We start from the raw sequence: 23525 nt of genomic DNA on the forward strand, positions 1-23525 counted from the left end.
CAAAATGATCTTACTAGTGAACTAGTAGGCGATTTGTGGCTTACATGTCAACTAGTAAGCCTCAAAATGAACTTACTAGTGAACTAGTGGGCACATTTATGGCCTTACATGTTCACTAGTAAGCGTCAAAATGATCTTACTAGTGAACTAGTGGGCACATTTATGGCCTTACATGTTCACTAGTAAGCGTCAAAATGATCTTACTAGTGAACTAGTGGGCGTTTTACGGCTTACATGTCAACTAGTAAGCCTCAAAATGATCTTACTAGTGAACTAGTGGGCGTTTTGCGGCTTACATGTCAACGTGTAAGCCTCAAAATGATCTTACTAGTGAACTAGTGGGCGTTTATCGGCTTACATGTCAACTAGTAAGCCTCAAAATTACCTTACTAGTGAACCAGTGAGCGTTTTGTGGCTTACATGTTCATTAGTAAGCGTCAAAATTACCTTACTAGTGAACTAGTGAGCGTTTTGTGGCTTACATGTTCACTAGTAAGCGTCAAAATGACCTTACTAGTGAACTAGTGAGCGTTTTGTGGCTGACATGTTCATAAATAAGCATCAAAATGATCTTACTAAGGAACTAGTGGGCGTTTTGTGGCTTACATGTTCACTAGAAAGCGTCAAAATTACCTTACTAGTGAACCAGTGAGCGTTTTGTGGCTTACATGTTCACTAGTAAGCGTCAAAATGATCTTACTAGGGAACTAGTGGGCGTTTTGTGGCTTACATGTTCACTAGTAAGCGTCAAAATGACCTTACTAGTGAACCAGTGAGCGTTTTGTGGCTTACATGTTCACTAGTAAGCGTCAAAATGACCTTACTAGTGAACTCGTGAGCGTTTTGTGGCTTACATGTTCACTAGTAAGCGTCAAAATTATCTTACTAGTGAACTAGTGGGCGTTTTGTGGCTTACATGTTCACTAGAAGCCTCAAAATTATCTTACTAGTGAACTAGCGGGCGTTTTGTGGCTTACATGTCAACTAGTAAGCCTCAAAATGATCTTACTAGTGAACTAGTGGGCACATTTATGGCCTTACATGTTCACTAGTAAGCGTCAAAATGACCTTACTAGTGAACTAGTGGGCAATATGGAATAAATACTCAAAGGGCTTGCCAGGCAAGCCCATTGAGTATTTAAAGGGTTCTAAGGGCTTGCCTGGCAAGCCCTTTGAGTATTTATTCATCCGTGATGGTATTGTAGACCAATGAGAGCACGTCCGACAGACACGTGGACTTCGGGCAGCCAACCATGATGCATTTCGAGCCAAGCCCCAACAAAAACGGAGGAGAAAACTTTCAGACGCTTTGAAAGCTTTTGGAGTACATATTACTCTTGTTGTTACACAAAATTTGGTTTTACGATTATTTTAGGCGGTACCGTTATGGTGTAAATGTCAAATACGTGGTCAATTTATCAAGATGACGCCTGCTTAAAAATTTGCTCCAACGATTTCGGAGATGTGTCTGACTTTGACAGCAATGGCAGCAGTTCAACGCTGACAGTCGCAGTCGGTTGCAGATTTATTTCGGCAGGACTTTCCAAAATCTGCCGTTTGCTCTGACAGTTCTCTGTCTGACAGTCACATTTTGTCTTATTACTCACAAGCTAATTGACATTTAAAAAGAGTTAAAGTTAATGTTTGGAACACGATTTTGCTCTTACTGTTTGCTGCCTTAGTTCGTTTGAATTATTCGCTTCCTGCATTACATGAAGTACATTTTTTAATATTCACAAGACTGTAACTGTGCATTATAAATAATGTCAAATTTGCACTATGTTTTACTGGATCTACAACTAAACTAGGTCCTCGTTTCTGGGAGAGTCCACAGCACCTCCTGTATCACAACCATTCTGCCGGCACACCTTCAGCAGCACGATGTTTCTAACGGGAGCTGGAGGGTGATCAGCTTCATTGAAGAACAGGAGGAGGAGAGGCACAACGTTTGTCATTTATGATACGTTTTTAGACTTTTCTCCTAATTAAAAAAACTGTATGTTTTGTTAATTTCTTGATATAGTTCTTGTATTTAAATATTTTAACAATCAAATATTTTTCAACTGTGTTTTAGATATGAATTGTATGAAATAAATCAGTGAAGTCCCATTCAAATTCTACTCCATCTAATCTGCTCGATCACACTGCTGTCAACCTGCTGTAAATAATGCCTCCATTCATGATTGTAGAAACCCCAGAATGGTAAACATGTGATTATTTTATTTTAAAATATAAGAAGCCTATGTTTTGCAATTGTGCTCATTTTCATTGCATTGCACGACAAATATAATAGATGAGCCGGTTTGGGGACATCATCAACCAAGCTGCTGCTCCAATTGCAATGCGATATATTGTCCTGCTCTCCTAAATTCGCATCTACACCACAAATTTCTGTATACTGTAGATATTACGCAAATGGCGGTAAATAATTGTGAAAGCTCAGAATCAGGTTTTAAAGGGTTAATTCTTTGCTGGATGGAGCTCTTATCATGGAGCCAATAGGAGGTGTCCTCGGGTGGTGTCCGTCCCTCATTCAGCTCGGGTCCTCCACCGGAGGCCAGGAAGCCCGAGGGCCCCACGCAGTACCCCCGCCGCTCCCAGCACCGCACACCTCCGGACCGAGATGTCCGACGCTGCTCCCGGGATCCGTCGCAACCACCCATCCAGTCCGGGGGTCATTGCACCGAGCGCCCCGACCACCAGAGGCACGACCGCCACCCCCACCACCCAGGCCCTCCCCAGCCCCTCCCCGAGCCCCTGGTACCCCCCGAGCCCCCCATGCTCCCCCCTCCCGATGCCTCCACCACCTGGGACCGCCACATCCACCACAACGGCCCTCCTCCGCCCCCCATCCAAGACCACGACATCTGGTTGACTCGCCACCACCATCCCGCCAGTCTGGATCCGGAAGTCCCACAGGATCCCCGCTCCGCCACCCTCCACCACCCTCGTAGGTGCCCCCCACTCCGACCCCGGGGCCCCCAGTCCACACTCCGCACAGATGCCTCGGCAGACCACGCCAGCCACCTGGCCATGGCGCTCCACGCAGGCCCCCCCTGCCAGCATCCCACACCCCGCAGCCACGTGCCGGATCGTCCCAGGCGCCTCCCCGCACAACCCACACCTCGGGTCCTGTCCGGCGCGGCACATCCGGGCCTCGACGGCTCCGGCACCCAAGGCCCGCTCCTGAGCAGCCAGGATGAGCGCCCCTGCGCTGTCCCCCAGGCAAGCCCCCTCCAGCCACCGATAGGACTTCTTGAGATCAGCCACCTCAGCCATGGTCCGGTGGCACATCCCGCGTAGGGGCCCGCCCCCCCACGATGGTCCCCCCCCCCCCCCCCCAGCGCCCGTCCCTCCGCTCCCCAATGTCCGAGACACTCTCCAAGCACGTCACCCGCCGGAGCCCCCGCCCCCCGATGCATTCATGGAGCCCGGATGTCCCATCCCAGAAAGCGGCGCCGACACCCACCAGTCCCCGGCCTCCCTCCCCTCGGCCCGCGCACACAGTCTCTATATATATATATATATATATAGCTGGATATCTCAGTTGGTAAGGTTTGGCGTACGGGAGACGCTGGTTCGCTTGGGTCCCGCTTGGGGCAAAAAATGAGCACATAACACCATCCAGTGTGGGTCCTTGGGCAAGAGCCTTCACGCTAATGCGTACCTCATACAATGATGAGAGACAATAAAATGAATGACATGCCAGCTCAGAGGTCGCCCGGCCAAACAAGGTCTGCGTCAGGTGCTGGGGAACCAGAGCACCTTGATGAAAAATGGAGCGGAGATGGGCAAGATGCAATAACATGGCTCTGTTGGAATGCTACTACTCAAGCAAGCCTAGTCAGAGAGGTTACATGCAGAGAATCTGGGCTAAATGGTTTCTTCAAAACCCACAGTCACGGGTGACCACGAAACAACTAGTAACTCAGTGTTCCAACATCCACAAACGGCAACTGCTGTCACAACTTGAGATTGATGAGGTACAACGCAGGTTCCATGGTGAGGGGCCCCAGGCTGCCAGATCAGAGGAGGAGTTCATACCAGAGTGAATGCAGATGATGAGATTGGGAGTGCTGTGAATGAATGAAATGCTGAGCAAGGCAGCAACTGACCTGAAAGCTAAGATCATGGCAAGAATGAAAGCTGGGAAACCTAGAAACCGATTACAACGGCTATGTGAAGTACCACCTGAAAGTCTCATGGAAAGTGTGAATGCAGCTCTGAGGGCGAACCCTACCGTAACAATCACGGAAATGAACTGATATGCGCTTCAGCATCAGTGATCCTTGAGATGCTTGGCTATAAGAGCAACCATGGAAGCCATGAGATACATTACCGACCATGGAAAAGACGGTTGGAGGCTAAGATCAAGGCGGCTCAGAAAGATGTGAGTCCATTGACGGAGGCCAAGAGAGGTGTGATGAAAAGGCGGATACCTGAGAGGTACATCCAGATGACCATACCTGAAGCACTCGAAACTGCCAAACAAAGGCTCCAAGCCTTGTCCAGCCGCCTAAAGCGGTACACGAAAGAGAATGAGGCCAGACGAATAAACAGGCTGTTCACAACACAACCTGCGAAAGTGTACGCTCAGTGGCAGGGTCCTAAAAGGTACTGGAAAGGCATATGGGAGAAGGAGGTTGCACATAAAAGCAGTGCACAATGGCTGGTCTCCCTGAGAGAGGAGCACAGACACCTCCCTGAACAGAATCCAGTTACCGTAACAGTGGCAGACATACAGGAAAGAGTCTCAGATATGAAGAAATGGACAGCACCAGGCCCGGACATGGTCCACACCTACTGGCTAAAGAAACTCACAGCACTCCATGAGCGTCGAGCAGCATAAACGAACCAGCTGCTGAGGGATGGCTAACCGAAGGGCGAACGATACTGATCATGAAGGATCCCTCAAAGGGTGCAGTCGCATCCAACTATCGGCCATTAACCTGTCTCTCCACAACATGGAAGCTCATGCTGCGGCTAAGATAAGTGCACACATGGATCAATACATGAGCGAAGCACGGAAGGGCATTGGTAGAGATACCGGGGGAGCCAAACATCAGCTCCTGGTTGACAGAACAGTCGCACAAGACTGCAGGTCCCGATGTACCAACCTGTGCACAGGCTGGATTGATTACAAGAAAGCCTATGACTCGATGCCACATACATGGATCACTGAATGCTTGGATATGTATAAGTTGAACAGGACCCTAAGAGCTTTCGTTGCGAACTTGATGAGGATGTGGAAAACCACACTTGAAGCCAATGGCAAGCCACTTACCCAAGTGTCCATCAAATGTGGCATATACCAAGGTGATGCACTCTCCCCACTGCTGTTCTGCATAGGACTGAACCCCCTAAGCCAAGTAATCACCAAGACAGGCCATGGATACCGCCTCAGAAATGGAGCTACGATCAGTCACCTCCTCTACAAGGATGACATGTAGCTGTTTGCTAAGAGCGAAAGGGAGATAGACTCCCTGATCCACACAATCAGGATCTACAGCAGCGACATCGGGATGTCATTCGGGCTGGAGAAATGTAGTCGGATGGTGACTAAGAGAGGAAGGGTAGTCCGCACTGAAGGGGTCTCACTCCCTGAAGGAACAATAGCAGACATTGAGGACAGCTACAAGTACCTCGGTATACCACAAGCCAATGGCAACCTCAAACTGGCAACAAGGAAAGTGGCTACGGCCAAATACCTCCAGCGAGTGAGGCAAGTCCTAAGAAGCCAGCTCAATGGCAAGAATAAGACCCGGGCAATAAAAAGCTATGCCCTTTCCAGTGATCAGATAGCCTGCAGGAAAAATAAGGTGGCCAAGGGAAGAGATTCAGACCACGGATGTTAAGACCCGAAAGCTCGTTACCATGCATGGAGGGTTCCATCCCAAATCCAGCACCCTGAGACTGTACACAAGCCGAAAGGAAGGAGGCCGGGGACTAGTGAGTGTGAGAGCCACTGTCCAGAATGAAACATCCAAGCTCCACAAATATATCAAGGAGAAGGCACCAACGGATGATGTACTCAGAGAATGTCTCAGACAATGGGGAACAGAAGATGAGGTGCTGGAAGAGGGACCATCATGGGAGGACAAGCCCCTACACGGCATGTACCACCGGACAATAACTGCCGCGGCCAATCTCAAGAAGTCCTATCAGAGTTCTAGAGAGGGCTGGCCTGAAGGACAGCACAGAGGCACTCATCCTGGCTGCTCAGGAGCAGGCCCTGAGCACCAGAGCCATCGAGGCCTAGATATACCACACCAGCCAAGACCCAAAGTGTAGGTTGTGCAAAGAGGCACCTGAGACGATCTAACACATAACTGCAGGGTGTAAGGTGCTGGCAGGGAAAGCCTATATGAAACGCCATAACCAGGTGGCTGGCATAGTCTACCGAAACATCTGTGCGGAGTATGGACTGGACACCCCAAGGTCAAAATGGGAAACACCTCCGAAGGTGGTGGAGAATGACAGAGCGAAGATCCTGTGGGACTTCCAGATCCAGACTGACAAGATGGTAATGGCGAACCAACCAGATATCCTGAACATAGATAAAGGGCAGAGGAAAGCCGTTGTAGTGGATGTAGCGGTCCCAAGTGATGGAAACATCAGAAAGAAGGAACACGAGAAACTCGAGAAATCCCAAGGGCTCAGAGAGGAGCTGGAGAGAGCCTGGAAGGTAAAGGTGACAGTCGTGCCTGTGGTGGTCGGAGCACTCGGGGCAGTGACCCCCAAACTAGATGATGAGTGGTTGCAACAGATCCCGGGAACAACATCGGACATCTCAGTCCAGAAATGTGCAGTGCTGGGAACAGCAAGGATACTGCGCAGAACCCTAAGCTTCCTGGCCTCTGGTAGAGGACCCCAGCTGAATGAGGGATGGACACCACCTGAGGGGTGAGACGAGGATTTTTTTTTATAGATATACAGTGGATATATAGATGTACATTTTTCCCTGCAAGAAAAATTGAAAAGCCATTTAAAAAGTCCTTATTGTATTTAGGAGACAGACACAGCACTCCATTAACTTCTATAAATCATGCCACTTCCTTTACACAATGTCATCTTACTCTGAGTATTGCACGGAGGCATCTCTTCATTTAGTTTAACAAGTTAAGCAGCACTTGTGATCGGCCCAAGTTACGGCTGCGCAATGTGAAAGCAATTTCTGATTCCGGTGGACTGTGACAGAACCAGAAATTTTGTCCTCACAGAAACTGTGATGTATTGTTCGGTCAATAGCAAGTACAAAATGTTAGGCCCCTGATTTGGGTAAAAACAAGTGAGATTTTCTGCATAATTCATATTCCACAAAGGTAAAATTAATCTGAATACCATGTTTAGACCAGTGCATGTGCGTAGAATGTATGATTGTAAAGGCATTGAAAATAAAAAAAAAGACTTCCCCTTTAAATATTCCTGCTGCATAATATATCTCCTTTCCTTTCGTAAAGGATGGTCAGAACCTTTCCTAAGCATTATTAAAATTTAGACGATCTTTGCTCCAGGTGCTACCGGCTCATCTCACTCGGTTAGGATAGGAAAGGAAAGTTCCTATGCCAAAATGATAATCCAAAAAGGGCCCCTGTTGGTGGATAATCAGGCCATGGGAGGTGTGAGTAAATTGTGAGGGGGTGTTGGCTGGAGCTAGAAATAATTTTGGTGTCTTGTCCCTGCAGTAGGTTCATTAAAAGAGCAACCAGTGTTTTCACCACCATGGTCGGATCTTACTCTGGAGGGTAACCCATACAGGCAGGTGGCTTGGACAAAATATTTCAACACTGTCAAAGCTGTGTTGTCTGTGCTCCAGTTGAAGGTACGTTATTAGCCTGGAATTCCCATCAATGCCAGCATGTGTCACAAACCCCCACCTGTAAAACAAACATGAAAAGAATAATGATTAAATACAAGAAAACAATCAAGTTTCATATCTTGTTTGAAATATCATCTCGGTAGAGAAGGTATTGCTGTGCACTTAAGACTACATGGAGGCAATTTGGAGTTTGTGTAACTTGGATATACAAATGATAAAATTCAATTTAATCTGTGCTGTCCATACAATATGGCTTTCTAATGCTCCCACGAGTACAAATATAAGATGATCCCTTATTACCGAATGAGACGCATAGGCCCATCTATGTGCCATAAACTATTGGGGAATGGCACATAGTATGTTCTTCTAGCCACAGTCTGGCTCCATCTCTGGGCTGCAGCAGCTGGCTCAATACGGTTGAGGATTTCTCGAACTCTTTTTCTTTGTACTACAATACCATCAGCACGCAGGTATGCCCTCATCATCTGCAACAGGTTCATAAAACAACACAATAAAGAAAGTACACTTTCACAATGAATATAATGATATATACATGAAGGGACAAGAGTATGTAGCAGAACACTTGCTTCCGAGCCTGATCTGGGAAATTGGCTGTGCAATCTTCTGACATGCTCTTCCAGGTCAACATCATGAATGGGAGTAAATCTATTTCTGGCTGAAATCTGAAAAAACTTCATTTTTTTATGCAGGTATGAAGAGGAACAACACAACATCTCCGTGATGGCTCTCACTGTAAAGCCCTGAGTGGGGAGCAGTTCAATTTGATCCCTTGTAATGTCAAGTGCTGGTCTTCCTCGTCCACTTAAAGTATGGAAATAAAAGGATTAAGGAATTCAAGCAAATGAATCACTATGTGTTTTTTATACACAGTACTGTATACAGTACAGGCATAGAGACACAGATGTACATAAAAGTATATGCAGCTTCAAAAGCACGAGCAGCTATTTTCTCTAACCATTTTACTCAAGAAAAAAATAATTCAAACTTATAATTGAATAACTAAAAGATCACTAGTTATTGCTTATAAGTGTATAGCCATCGCGTTACTTAATAGTCTACTGATTTGCAGGAAAACCACTGGCATAAAACGACGTTTGACAGGGTGGTAGAAGGTAAGTCACAGCAAGTCGTCAGTAAAACCCGTGTGTAGTTCGAATAAAAACACATACAAAAAAGCAATGACAAAAAAATGGTAGCCATTTTACCTGTGTGCAAACGATGTGCCACATGGGAACAAACACGTCCACCATTAGGAGCGGGTCCCGCAATGATGACAGATCGGAGATCTATTAGACTTTGAATCAAATTTTGAATAGTATCAGCGCTAAACTGGTCACTAACTCTTCTTAAATTAGCAATTGAAATGTTTATCGCGCGTGCTTCACTTTCACCGGCAGACCCTTGACGACAGGCACTCTCTATTGCCCTGCACCTTCGCCGAATACGTCTCAGGACGCTGTCCGCCATTGTTGTTTTAAAAAACTAAGTGGGCACAGAATTTCCAAAATCATGAGCCCTGACTGGTGGGATGATACTATTTTGAAATGTACAGCCAATAGGATACCGTTACATGTTTTCGTAATCATCCTTATTTGCATTTAATGCAAGTACAGTGTAATGTCACTAGCACTACAAGTGGGCACATTTATGGCCTTACATGTTCACTAGTAAGCGTCAAAATCATCTTACCAGTGAACTAGTGGGCACATTTATGGCCTTAAATGTTCACTAGTAAAGGTCAAAATGATCTTACTAGTGAACTAGTGGGCGTTTTGCGGCTTACATGTCAACTAGTAAGCCTCAAAATGATCTTACGAGTGAACTAGTGGGCGTTTATCGGCTTACATGTCAACTAGTAAGCCTCAAAATTACCTTACTAGTGAACCAGTGAGCGTTTTGTGGCTTACATGTTCACTAGTAAGCGTCAAAATGACCTTACTAGTGAACTAGTGAGCGTTTTGTGGCTTACATGTTCACTAGTAAGCATCAAAATGACCTTACTAATGAACTAGTGAGCGTTTTGTGGCTGACATGTTCATAAATAAGCGTCAAAATGATCTCACTAGGGAACTAGTGGGCGTTTTGTGGCTTACATGTTCACTAGTAAGCGTCAAAATTACCTTACTAGTGAACCAGTGAGCGTTTTGTGGCTTACATGTTCACTAGTAAGCGTCAAAATGACCTTACTAGTGAACTAGTGAGCGTTTTGTGGCTTACATGTTCACTAGTAAGCTTCAAAATGACCTTACTAATGAACTAGTGAGCGTTTTGTGGCTGACATGTTCATAAATAAGCGTCAAAATGATCTCACTAGGGAACTAGTGGGCGTTTTGTGGCTTACATGTTCACTAGTAAGCGTCAAAATTACCTTACTAGTGAACCAGTGAGCGTTTTGTGGCTTACATGTTCACTAGTAAGCGTCAAAATGACCTTACTAGTGAACTAGTGAGCGTTTTGTGGCTTACATTTCCACTAGTAAGAGTCAAAATGATCTTACTAGGGAACTAGTGGGCGTTTTGTGGCTTACATGTTCACTAGTAAGCGTCAAAATTACCTTACTAGTGAACCAGTGAGCGTTTTGTGGCTTACATGTTCACTAGTAAGCGTCAAAATGACCTTACTAGTGAACCAGTGAGCGTTTTGTGGCTTACATGTTCACTAGTAAGCGTCAAAATGATCTTACTAGGGAACTAGTGGGCGTTTTGTGGCTTACATGTTCACTAGTAAGCGTCAAAATTACCTTACTAGTGAACCAGTGAGCGTTTTGTGGCTTACATGTTCACTAGTAAGCATCAAAATGACCTTACTAGTGAACTAGTGAGCGTTTTGTGGCTTACATGTTCACTAGTAAGCGTCAAAATTATCTTACTAGTGAACTAGTGGGCGTTTTGTGGCTTACATGTTCACTAGAAGCCTCAAAATTATCTTACTAGTGAACTAGCGGGCGTTTTGTGGCTTACATGTCAACTAGTAAGCCTCAAAATGATCTTACTAGTGAACTAGTGGGCACATTTATGGCCTTACATGTTCACTAGTAAGCGTCAAAATGACCTTACTAGTGAACTAGTGGGCAATATGGAATAAATACTCAAAGGGCTTGCCAGGCAAGCCCATTGAGTATTTAAAGGGTTCTAAGGGCTTGCCTGGCAAGCCCTTTGAGTATTTATTCATCCGTGATGGTATTGTAGACCAATGAGAGCACGTCCGACAGACACGTGGACTTCGGGCAGCCAATCATGATGCATTTCGAGCCAAGCCCCAACAAAAACGGAGGAGAAAACTTTCAGACGCTTTGAAAGCTTTTGGGGTACATATTACTCTTGTTGTTACACAAAATTTTGTTTTACGATTATTTTAGGCGGTAACGTTATGGTGTAAATGTCAAATACGTGGTCAATTTATCAAGATGAAGCCTGCTTAAAAATTTGCTCCAACGATTTCGGAGATGTGTCTGACTTTGACAGCAATGGCGGCAGTTCAACGCTGACAGTCGCAGTCGGGTGCAGATTTATTTCGGCAGGACTTTCCAAAATCTGCCGTTTGCTCTGACAGTTCTCTGTCTGACAGTCACATTTTGTCTTATTACTCACAAGCTAATTGACATTTAAAAAGAGTTAAAGTTAATGTTTGGAACACGATTTTGCTCTTACTGTTTGCTGCCTTAGTTCGTTTGAATTATTCGCTTCCTGCATTACATGAAGTACATTTTTTAATATTCACAAGACTGTAACTGTGCATTATAAATAATGTCACATTTGCACTATGTTTTACTGGATCTACAACTAAACTAGGTCCTCGTTTCTGGGAGAGTCCACAGCACCTCCTGTATCACAACCATTCTGCCGGCACAAATTCAGCAGCACGATGTTTCTAACGGGAGCTGGAGAGTGATCAGCTTCATTGAAGAACAGGAGGAGGAGAGGCACAACCGTTTGTCATTTGTGATATGTTTTTAGACTTTTCTCCTAATTAAAAAAACTGTATGTTTTGTTAATTTCTTGATATAGTTCTTGAATTTAAATATTTTAACAATCAAATATTTTTCAACTGTGTTTTAGATATGAATTGTATGAAATAAATCAGTGAAGCCCCATTCAAATTCTACTCCATCTAATCTGCTCTATCACACTGCTGTCAACCTGCTGTAAATAATGCCTCCATTCATGATTGTAGAAACCCCAGAACGGTAAACATGTGATTATTTTATTTTAAAATATAAGAAGCCTATGTTTTGCAATTGTGCTCATTTTCATTGTATTGCACAACAAATATAATAGATGAGCCGGTTTGGGGACATCATCAACCAAGCTGCTGCTCCAATTGCAATGCGATATATTGTCCTGCTCTCCTAAATTCGCATCTACACCACAAATTTCTGTATACTGTAGATATTACGCAAATGGCGGTAAATAATTGTGAAAGCTCAGAATCAGGTTTTAAAGGGTTAATTCTTTGCTGGGTGGAGCTCTTATCATGGAGCCAATAGGAGGTGTCCTCGGGTGGTGCCCGTCCCTCATTCAGCTCGGGTCCTCCACCAGAGGCCAGGAAGCCCGAGGGCCCCGCGCAGTACCCCCGCCGCTCCCAGCACCGCACACCTCCGGACCGAGATGTCCGACGCTACTCCCGGGATCCGTCGGAAACCACCCATCCAGTCCGGGGGTCACTGCCCCGTGCGCACCGACCACCACAGGCACGACCGCCACCCCCACCCCCCAGGCCCTCCCCAGCCCCTCCCCGAGCCCCTGGTACCCCCCGAGCCCCCCATGCTCCCCCCTCCCGATGCCTCACCACCTGGGACCGCCACATCCACCACAACGGCCCTCCTCCGCCCCCCATCCACGACCACGACATCTGGTTGACTCGCCACCATCATCCCGCCAGTCTGGATCCGGAAGTCCCACAGGATCCCCGCTCCGCCACCCTCCACCACCCTCGGAGGTGCCCCCCACTCCGACGCCGGGGCCCCCAGTCCACACTCCGCACAGATGCCTCGGCAGACCACGCCAGCCACCTGGCCATGGCGCTCCACGCAGGCCCCCCCTGCCAGCATCCCACACCCCGCAGCCACGTGCCGGATCGTCCCAGGCGCCTCCTCGCACAACCCACACCCCGGGTCCTGTCCGGCGCGGCACATCCGGGCCTCGACGGCTCCGGCGCCCAAGGCCCGCTCCTGAGCAGCCAGGATGAGCGCCCCTGCGCTGTCCCCCAGGCAAGCCCCCTCCAGCCACCGATAGGACTTCTTGAGATCAGCCACCTCAGCCATGGTCCGGTGGCACATCCCGCGTAGGGGCCCGCCCCCCCACGATGGTCCCCCCCCCCCCAGCGCCCGTCCCTCCGCTCCCCACTGTCCGAGACACTCTCCAAGCACGTCACCCGCCAGAGCCCCCGCCCCCCGATGCATTCATGGAGCCCGGATGTCCCATCCCAGAAAGCGGCGCCGACACCCACCAGTCCCCGGCCTCCCTCCCCTCGGCCCGCGCACACAGTCTCTCTCTCTCTCTCTCTCTCTCTCTCTCTCTCTCTCTCTCTCTCTCTCTCTCTCTCTCTCTCTCTCTCTCTATATATATATATATATATATATATATATATATATATATATATATATATATATATATATATATATATATATATATATATATATATATATATATAGCTGGATAGCTCAGTTGGTAAGGTTTGGCATACGGGAGACGCTGGTTCGCTTGGGTCCCGCTTGGGGCAAAAAATGAGCACATAACACCATCCAGTGTGGGTCCTTGGGCAAGAGCCTTCACGCTAATGCGTACCTCATACAATGATGAGAGACAATAAAATGAATGACATGCCAGCTCAGAGGTCGCCCGGCCAAACAAGGTCTGCGTCAGGTGCTGGGGAACCAGAGCACCTTGATGAAAAATGGAGCGGAGATGGGCAAGATGCAATAACATGGCTCTGTTCGAATGCTACTACTCAAGCAAGCCTAGTCAGAGAGGTTACATGCAGAGAATCTGGGCTAAATGGTTACTTCAAAACCCATAGTCACGGGTGACCACGAAACAACTAGTAACTCAGTGTTCCAACATCCACAAACGGCAACTGCTGTCACAACTTGAGATTGATGAGTTACAACGCAGGTTCCATGGTGAGGGGCCCCAGGCTGCCAGATAAGAGGAGGAGTTCATACCAGAGTGAATGCAGATGATGAGATTGGGAGTGCTGTGAATGAATGAAATGCTGAGCAAGGCAGCAACTGACCTGAAAGCTAAGATCATGGCAAGAATGAAAGCTGGGAAACCTAGAAACCGATTACAACGGCTATGTGAAGTACCACCTGAAAGTCTCATGGAAAGTGTGAATGCAGCTCTGAGGGCGAACCCTACCGTAACAATCACGGAAATGAACTGATATACGCTTCAGCATCAGTGATCCTTGAGATGCTTGGCTATAAGAGCAACCATGGAAGCCATGAGATACATTACCGACCATGGAAAAGACGGTTGGAGGCTAAGATCAAGGCGGCTCAGAAAGAAGTGAGTCAATTGACGGAGGCCCAGAGAGGTGTGATGAAAAGGCCGATACCTGAGAGGTACATACAGATGACCATACCTGAAGCACTCGAAACTGCCAAACAAAGGCTCCAAGCCTTGTCCAGCCGCCTAAAGCGGTACACGAAAGAGAATGAGGCCAGACGAATAAACAGGCTGTTCACAACACAACCTGCGAAAGTGTACGCTCAGTGGCAGGGTCCTAAAAGGTACTGGAAAGGCATATGGGAGAAGGAGGTTGCACATAACAGCAGTGCACAATGGCTGGTCTCCCTGAGAGAGGAGCACAGAAACCTCCCTGAACAGAATCCAGTTACCATAACAGTGGCAGACATACAGGAAAGAGTCTCGGATATGAAGAAATGGACAGCACCAGGCCCGGACATGGTCCACACCTACTGGCTAAAGAAACTCACAGCACTCCATGAGCGTCGAGCAGCATAAACGAACCAGCTGCTGAGGGATGGGACTCACCCGGGATGGCTAACTGAAGGGCGAACGATACTGATCATGAAGGATCCCCCAAAGGGTGCAGTCGCATCCAACTATCGGCCATTAACCTGTCTCTCCACAACATGGAAGCTCATGTTGCGGCTAAGATAAGTGCACACATGGATCAATACATGAGCGAAGCACGGAAGGGCATTGGTAGAGATACCAGGGGAGCCGAACATCAACTCCTGGTTGACAGAACAGTCGCACAAGACTGCAGATCCCGATGTACCAACCTGTGCACAGCCTGGATTGATTAAGATAAGATAAGATATCCTTTATTCGTCCCACAATGGGGAAATTTACAGCCTCCAGCAGCAAGAATGTATGTAGAAAGAAGAAAGGAGAAAGCCTATGACTCGATGCCACATACATGGATCAGTGAATGCTTGATTGTGTATAAGGTGAACAGGACCCTAAGAGCCTTCGTTGCGAACTTGATGAGGATGTGGAAAACCACACTTGAAGCCAATGGCAAGCCACTTACCCTAGTGTCCATCAAATGTGGCATATACCAAGGTGATTGCACTCTCCCCATTGCTGTTCTGCATAGGACTGAACCCCCTAAGCCAAGTAATCACCAAGACAGGCCATGGATACCGCCTCAGAAATGGAGCTACGATCAGTCACCTCCTCTACATGGATGACATGTAGCTGTTTGCTAAGAGCGAAAGGGACATAGACTCCCTGATCCACACAATAAGGATCTACAGCAGCGACATCTGGATGTCATTCGGGCTGGAGAAATGTAGTCGGATGGTGACTAAGAGAGGAAGCGTAGTCCGTACTGAAGGGGTCCTCACTCCCTGAAGGAACAATAGCAGACATTGAGGACAGCTACAAGTACCTCGGTATACCACAAGCCAATGGCAACCTCGAACTGGCAACAAGGAAAGCGGCTACGGCCAAATACCTCCAGCGAGTGAGGCAAGTCCTAAGAAGCCAGCTCAATGGCAAGAATAAGACCATGGCAATAAACAGCTATGCCCTGCCAGTGATCAGATATCCTGGAGGAAAAATAAGGTGGCCAAAGGAAGAGATTCAGACCACGGATGTTAAGACCCGAAAGCTCATTACCATGCATGGAGGGTTCCATCCCAAATCCAGCACCCTGAGACTGTACGCAAGCCGAAAGGAAGGAGGCCGGGGACTAGTGAGTGTGAGAGCCACTGTCCAGGATGAAACATCCAAACTCCACAAATACATCAAGGAGAAGGCACCAACGGATGATGTACTCAGAGAATGTCTCAGACAATGGGGAACAGAAGATGAGGTGCTGGAAGAGGGACCATCATGGGAGGACAAGCCCCTACACGGGATGTACCACCGGACAATAACTGACGTGGCCAATCTCAAGAAGTCCTATCAGAGTTCTAGAGAGGGCTGGCCTGAAGGACAGCACAGAGGCACTCATCCTGGCTGCTCAGGAGCAGGCCCTGAGCACCAGAGCCATTGAGGCCTAGATATACCACACCAGCCAAGACGCAAGGTGTAGGTTGTGCAAAGAGGCACCTGAGACGATCCAACACATAACTGCAGGGTGTAAGATGCTGGCAGGGAAAGCCTATATGGAACGCCATAACCAGGTGGCTGGCATAGTCTACCGAAACATCTGTGCGGAGTATGGACTGGAAACCCCAAGGTCAAAATGGGAAACGCCTCCAAAGGTGGTGGAGAATGACAGAGGGAAGATCCTCTGGGACTTCCAGATCCAGACTGACAAAATGGTAATGGCGAACCAACCAGATATCGTGATCATAGATAAATGGCAGAGGAAAGCCGCTGTAGTGGATGTAGCGGTCCCAAGTGATGGAAACATCAGAAAGAAGGAACACGAGAAACTCGAGAAATACCAAGGGCTCAGAGAGGAGCTGGAGAGAGCCTGGAAGGTAAAGGTGACAGTCGTGCCTGTGGTGGTCGGAGCATTCGGGGCAGTGACCCCCCAAACTCGATGATGAGTGGTTGCAACAGATCCCGGGAACAACATCGGACATCTCAGTCCAGAAATGTGCAGTGCTGGGAACAGCAAGGATACTGCGCAGAACCCTCAAGCTTCCTGGCCTCTGGTAGAGGACCCCAGCTGAATGAGGGATGGACACCACCTGAGGGGTGAGACGAGGATTTTTTTTATAGATATATATACAGTAGATATATAGATATATATTTTTCCCTGCAAGAAAAATTGAAAAGCCATTTAAAAAGTCCTTATTGTATTTAGGAGACAGACACAGCACTCCATTAACTTCTATACATCATGCCACTTCCTTTACACGTCATCTTACTCTGAGTATTGCACGGAGGCATCTCTTCATTTAGTTTAACAAAGTTAAGCAGCACTTGTGATCGGCCCAAGTTACACCTGCGCGATGTGAAAGCAATTTCTGCTTCCGATGGACTGTGACAGAACCAGAAATTTTGTCCTCACAGAAACTGTGATGTACTGTTCGGGCAATAGCAAGTACAAAATGTTAGCCCCCTGATTTGGATAAAAACAAGTGAGATTTCCTGCATAATTCATATTCCACAAAGGTAAAATTAATCTGAATACCATGTTTAGACCAGTGTATGTGCATAGAATGTATGATTGTAAAGGCATTAAATATAAAAAAAGACTTCCCCTTTCAATATTCCTGCTGCATAATATATCTCCTTTCCTTTCGTAAAGGATGGTCAGAACCTTTCCTAAGCATTATTAAAATTTAGACGATCTTTGCTCCAGGTGCTACCGGCTCATCTCACTCGGTTAGGATAGGAAAGGAAAGTTCCTATGCCAAAATGATAATCCAAAAAGGGCCCCTGTTGGTAGATAATCAGGCCATGGGAGGTGTGAGTAAATTGTGAGGGGGTGTTGGCTGGAGCTAGAAATAATTTTGGTGTCTTGTCCCTGCAGTAGGTTCATTAAAAGAGCAACCAGTGTTTTCACCACCATGGTCGGATCTTACTCTGGAGGGTAACCCATACAGGCAGGTGGCTTGGACAAAATATTTCAACACTGTCAAAGCTGTGTTGTCTGTGCTGCAGTTGAGGTACGTTATTAGCCTGGAATTCCCATCAATGCCAGCATGTGTCACAAACCCCAACCTGTAAAACAAACATGAAAAGAATAATTACTAAATACAAGAAAACAATCAAGTTTCATATCTTGTTTGAAATATCATCTCGGTAGAGATGATATTGCTGTGCACTTAAGACGACATGGAGGCAATTTGGAGTTTGTGTAACTTGGATATACAAATGACAAAATTCAATTTAATCTGTGCTGTCCATACAATATGGCTTTCTAATGCTCCCACGAGTACAAATATAAGATGATCCCTTATTACCGAATGAGACGCATATGCCCATCTATGTGCCATAAACTATTGGGGAATGGCACATAGTATGTTCTTCTAGCCACAGTCTGGCTCCATCTCTGGGCTGCAGCAGCTGGCTCAATACGGTTGAGGATTTCTCGAACTCTTTTTCTTTGTACTACAATACCATCAGCACGCAGGTATGCCCTCATCATCTGCAACAGGTTCATAAAACAACACAATAAAGAAAGTACACTTTCACAATGAATATAATGATATATACATGAAGGGACAAGAGTATGTAGAGGAACACTTGCTTCCGAGCCTGATCTGGGAATTTGGCTGTGCAATCTTCTGACATGCTCTTCCAGGTCAACATCATGAATGGGAGTAAATCTATTTCTGGCTGAAATCTGAAAAAACTTCATTTTTTTATGCAGGTATGAAGAGGAACAACACAACATCTCAGTGATGGCTCTCACTGTAAAGCCCTGAGTGGGGAGCAGTTGAATTTGATCCCTTGTAATGTCAAGTGCTGGTCTTCCTCGTCTACCTAAAGTATGGAAATAAAAGGATTAAGGAATTCAAGCAAACGAATCACTACGTGTTTTTTATATACTGTATACAGTACAGGCATATAGACACAGATGTACATAAAAGTATATGCAGCTTCAAAACCACGAGCAGCTATTTTCTCTAACCATTTTACTCAAGAAAAAAATAATTCAAACTTATAATTGAATAACTAAAAGATCACTAGTTATTGCTTAAAAGTGTACAGCCATCGCGTTACTTAATAGTCTACTGATTTGCAGGAAAACCACTGGTATAAAACGATGTTTGACAGGGTGATAGAAGGTAAGTCACAGCAAGTCGTCAGTAAAACCCGTGTGTAGTTCGAATAAAAATACATACGAAAAACCAATGACAAAAAATGGTAGCCATTTTACCTGTGTGCAAACGATGTGCCACATGGGAACAAACACGTCCACCATTAGGAGTGGGTCCCGCAATGATGACAGATCGGAGATCTATTGGACTTTGAATCAAACTTTGAATAGTATGAGCGCTAAACTGGTCACTAACTCTTCTTAAATTAGCAATTGAAATGTTTATCGCGCGTGCTTCACTTTCACCGGCAGACCCTTGATGACAGGCACTCTCTATTGCCCTGCACCTTCGCCGAATACGTCTCAGGACACTGTCCGCCATTGTTGTTTTAAAAAACTAAGTGGGCACAGAATTTCCAAAATCATGAGCCCTGACTGGTGGGATGACACTATTTTGAAACGTACAGCCAATAGGATATTGTTACATGTTTTCGTAATCATCCTTATTTGCATTTAATGCAAGTACAGTGTAATGTCACTAGCACTACAAGTGGGCACATTTATGGCCTTACATGTTCACTAGTAAGCGTCAAAATCATCTTACCAGTGAACTAGTGGGCACATTTATGGCCTTAAATGTTCAGTAGTAAGCGTCAAAATAATCTTATTAGTGAACTAGTGGGCGTTTTGCGGCTTACATGTTCACTAGTAAGCGTCAAAATGACCTTACTAGTGAACTAGTGAGCGTTTTGTGGCTTACATGTTCACTAGTAAGCGTCAAAATGACCTTACTAGTAAACTAGTGAGCGTTTTGTGGCTTACATGTTCACTAGTAAGCGTCAAAATGATCTTACTAGTGAACTATTGGGCGTTTTGTGGCTTACATGTTCACTAGTAAGCCTCAAAATGATCTTACTAGTTAACTAGTAGGCGATGTGTGGCTTACATGTCAACTAGTAAGCCTCAAAATGAACTTACTAGTGAACTAGTGGGCACATTTATGGCCTTACATGTTCACTAGTAAGCGTCAAAATGATCTTACTAGTGAACTAGTGGGCGTTTTGTGGCTTACATGTTCACTAGTAAGCGTCAAAATGACCTTACTAGTGAACTAGTGGGCGTTTTGTGGCTTACATGTTCACTAGTAAGCGTCAAAATGATCTTACTAGTGAACGAGTGAGCGTTTTGTGGCTGACATGTTCATAAATAAGCGTCAAAATGATCTTACTAGGGAACTAGTGGGCGTTTTGTGGCTTACATGTTCACTAGTAAGCGTCAAAATTACCTTACTAGTGAACCAGTGAGCGTTTTGTGGCTTACATGTTCACTAGTAAGCGTCAAAATGACCTTACTAGTGAACTAGTGAGCGTTTTGTGGCTTACATGTTCACTAGTAAGCATCAAAATGATCTTACTAGTGAACTAGTGAGCGTTTTGTGGCTTACATGTTCACTAGTAAGCCTCAAAATGATCTTACTAGTGAACTAGTAGGCGATGTGTGGCTTACATGTCAACTAGTAAGCCTCAAAATGAACTTACTAGTGAACTAGTGGGCACATTTATGGCCTTACATGTTCACTAGTAAGCGTCAAAATGATCTTACTAGTGAACTAGTGGGCGTTTTGTGGCTTACATGTTCACTAGTAAGTGTCAAAATGACCTTACTAGTGAACTAGTGGGCGTTTTGTGGCTTACATGTTCACTAGTAAGCGTCAAAATAATCTTACTAGTGAACGAGTGAGCGTTTTGTGGCTGACATGTTCATAAATAAGCGTCAAAATGATCTTACTAGGGAACTAGTGGGCGTTTTGTGGCTTACATGTTCACTAGTAAGCGTCAAAATTACCTTACTAGTGAACCAGTGAGCGTTTTGTGGCTTACATGTTCACTAGTAAGCGTCAAAATTACCTTACTAGTGAACCAGTGAGCGTTTTGTGGCTTACATGTTCACTAGTAAGCGTCAAAATGACCTTACTAGTGAACTAGTGAGCGTTTTGTGGCTTACATGTTCACTAGTAAGCGTCAAAATGATCTTACTAGTGAACTAGTGAGCGTTTTGTGGCTTACATGTTCACTAGTAAGCCTCAAAATGATCTTACTAGTGAACTAGTAGGCGATGTGTGGCTTACATGTCAACTAGTAAGCCTCAAAATGAACTTACTAGTGAACTAGTGGGCACATTTATGGCCTTACATGTTCACTAGTAAGCGTCAAAATGATCTTACTAGTGAACTAGTGGGCGTTTTGTGGCTTACATGTTCACTAGTAAGCGTCAAAATGACCTTACTAGTGAACTAGTGGGCGTTTTGTGGCTTACATGTTCACTAGTAAGCGTCAAAATGATCTTACTAGTGAACGAGTGAGCGTTTTGTGGCTGACATGTTCATAAATAAGCGTCAAAATGATCTTACTAGGGAACTAGTGGGCGTTTTGTGGCTTACATGTTCACTAGTAAGCGTCAAAATTACCTTACTAGTGAACCAGTGAGCGTTTTGTGGCTTACATGTTCACTAGTAAGCGTCAAAATGACCTTACTAGTGAACTAGTGAGCGTTTTGTGGCTTACATGTTCACTAGTAAGCGTCAAAATGATCTTACTAGTAAACTAGTGGGTGTTCTGTGGCTTACATGTTCACTAGAAGCCTCAAAATTATCTTACTAGTGAACTAGCGGGCGTTTTGTGGCTTACATGTCAACTAGTAAGCCTCAAAATGATCTTACCTGTGAACTACTGGGCACATTTATGGCCTTACATGTTCACTAGTAAGCGTCAAAATGACCTTACTAGTGAACTAGTGGGCAATATGGAATAAATACTCAAAGGGCTTGCCAGGCAAGCCCATTGAGTATTTAAAGGGTTCAAAGGGCTTGACTGGCAAGCCCTTTGAGTATTTATTCATCCGTGATGGTATTGTAGACCAATGAGAGCACGTCCGACAGACACGTGGACTTCGGGCGGCCAATCATGATGCATTTCGAGCCAAGCCACAACAAAAACGGAGGAGAAAACTTTCAGACGCTTTGAAAGCTTTTGGGGTACATATTACTCTTGTTGTTACACAAAATTTTGTTTTACGATTATTTTAGGCGGTAACGTTATGGTGTAAATGTCAAATACGTGGTCAATTTATCAAGATGAAGCCTGCTTAAAAATTTGCTCCAACAATTTTGGAGATGCGTCTGACTTTGACAGCAATGGCGGCAGTTCAACGCTGACAGTCGCAGTCGGGTGCAGATTTATTTCGGCAGGACTTTCTAAAATCTGCCGTTTGCTCTGACAGTTCTCTGTCTGACAGTCACATTTTGTCTTATTACTCACAAGCTAATTGACATTTAAAAAAAGAGTTAATGTTTGGAACACGATTTTGCTCTTACTGTTTGCTGCCTTAGTTCGTTTGAAATATTCGCTTCCTGCATTACATGAAGTACATTTTTTAATATTCACAAGACTGTAACTGTGCATTATAAATAATGTCACATTTGCACTATGTTTTACTGGATCTACAACTAAACTAGGTCCTCGTTTCTGGGAGAGTCCACAGCACCTCCTGTATCACAACCATTCTGCCGGCACACCTTCAGCAGCACGATGTTTCTAACGGGAGCTGGAGGGTGATCAGCTTCATTGAAGAACAGGAGGAGGAGAGGCACAACGTTTGTCATTTGTGATATGTTTTTAGACTTTTCTCCTAACTAAAAAAACTATGTTTTGTTAATTTCTTGATATAGTTCTTGTATTTAAATATTTTAACAATCAAATATTTTTCAACTGTGTTTTAGATATGAATTGTATGAAATAAATCAGTGAAGCCCCATTCAAATTCTACTCTATCTAATCTGCTCGATCACACTGCTGTCAACCTGCTGTACCTCCAAACTCCTTGGCTTACTCGCAGTTGGAGGGTTCCCCCCGAACGGGGGGACAAATCAAGGAACCAATCCCTGCACCCCGAACGGGGTGCCCTTACGGCCGTTTTTTTTTTTTCGGCTAACCGCCCCCTGAACCTGGCAGGGTGGCGGGCGGACCTTTTGCTCCAGGCGGGGGACATAGAGACAAATCCGGGGCCCACACAGACACTCTCACGCACGCAACAAACACACACACAACAAACTACCTGGACATGCGACATTTGCACACAACAGATTACAAGAAGACAGACATCCTTCAGATGCAACCACCACACACCACACTGGGTACACAAACATTGCACAAACATAAACACTAGACAATACAACATAACATGGAAATGCAGACTACATCCCAAAACACCACCACGAACAACAACACCTCGTAGGACACCAACAGGCAGCAGAGCACAAACAGACCAAAACAACACACTCGCCTCACCAACACTACCCTCAAAGGCAACACGGACAGACAACTCCAACAGAGATACAACAAACAAAGACCACCCCCCCAAACCTGGACCTGAAATAGCTGCAATAGAATCATCACACGCAGACAAACCTCACTCAGATGCAACTCAACACACCCACACTGGATACACAGACATTGCTCCGGCATCACCACCCGCCAATACACAAACA

Source organism: Hippocampus zosterae, chromosome 7 (assembly GCF_025434085.1).
Source record: "Hippocampus zosterae strain Florida chromosome 7, ASM2543408v3, whole genome shotgun sequence".
NCBI classification, from domain to species: Eukaryota; Metazoa; Chordata; class Actinopteri; order Syngnathiformes; family Syngnathidae; genus Hippocampus; species Hippocampus zosterae.